The sequence below is a fragment of the Orycteropus afer genome, unplaced genomic scaffold, assembly GCF_000298275.1.
Source record: "Orycteropus afer afer isolate SDZICR_OR568_19922 unplaced genomic scaffold, OryAfe1.0 scaffold01096, whole genome shotgun sequence".
NCBI classification, from domain to species: domain Eukaryota; kingdom Metazoa; phylum Chordata; class Mammalia; order Tubulidentata; family Orycteropodidae; genus Orycteropus; species Orycteropus afer.
The window spans coordinates 276841-278116 of NW_006922683.1; positions in this window are offsets into that span (position 1 = coordinate 276841).

Sequence of the window (1276 nt, forward strand, 5' to 3'; positions counted from 1 at the left end):
ATAACTACTGCACCTTAACTCTTCTCAGGGAGGGTTGGGTATTTTGGGAAATTGGCTAAATTTGAACACAGCATAGAATTAATTTGCTAGATTGTTTGGCAGTTGTGGTGGTTTGGCAAAGATGGAACAGAAAGATGGAAGGCCCCACCTTAAGACCTGCAACCCAGAGGATCCCTCTTAGGTATGTTGATACCTTCTAAGTCAAAGCCAAGAGAAATAAATGTACACATTATAGTACATCTTGGGCTTTCTTTCTCAATTCCAGTTTCTAGTATGAAGGATCCTAGCCTCATTTCCACATAACTGATAAAGTGGCCTCGCCCTAGAATCCGTTCCACTCTAGTCTACAAAGATACAGCAATGGCCATCACTGGAATAATTAGTACTCCAGAGCAGTAGGGTGCAGAGTGTACAGATACTATAGCTATTACCATCTTAGGTTGAGAGAGACAGTTTCCTGGCCAACAGGCTCAGAGCCAACTCTCCTCAAAGATACTGGGAATAAATCCACACTGCCCCACATCTCCCATAGTCATGAGTCAACTTTCAAAGCCCTATTTTCACCTTCACATTGATGTTTTTTATTGTGATTTGGGTGAAATTTTACAGAATAATTTGGTTTTCTGTTCAACAATACATACTCATTCTGTTTTGTGACATTTACTGCAATCCTCACACTGTAACAGCATTCTTCCCACTCTTCCCTATGCCTACCCTTTCCCTTCATTCTTCATTCTCATCCCCTCCTACCTTCCTAGCTCTATCCCTGGGCAAATTCTGTCCTCTTGATCTCATATCCTTGATTGTTGTAATGAGTGCATACTCTCCTGATATTACTGTTTACCTTATAGAAACCAAAAACCACACTCACTGCCATCAAGTTGTTTCTGACACATGGCAACCCCCATTGGGTTTCTGAGGCTGTAAATCTTTATGGAAGTAGATTGCCCCGTCTTCCTTCCACAGAACGGCCAGTGGGTTTGAACTGCTGAAATTCTGGTTAGCAGTCAAATGCCTTATCCACTAGGCCACCAGAGCTCCTTGTTTACCATATAGGTCTGGTTATTATTTGGTGGTATTTGATGGTATTGAAGGAAGAAGTCGAGGCTGCTCTGAAAGAATTGGAGAAGAACAAGGCTCCAGGAATTGACGGAATACCGATTGAGATGTTTCAACAAATGGATGCCATGCTGGAGGCACTCACTCGGCTATGCCAAGAGATTTGGAAGATGGCTACCTGGCCAACTGACTGGAAGAGATCCATATTTGTACCCAT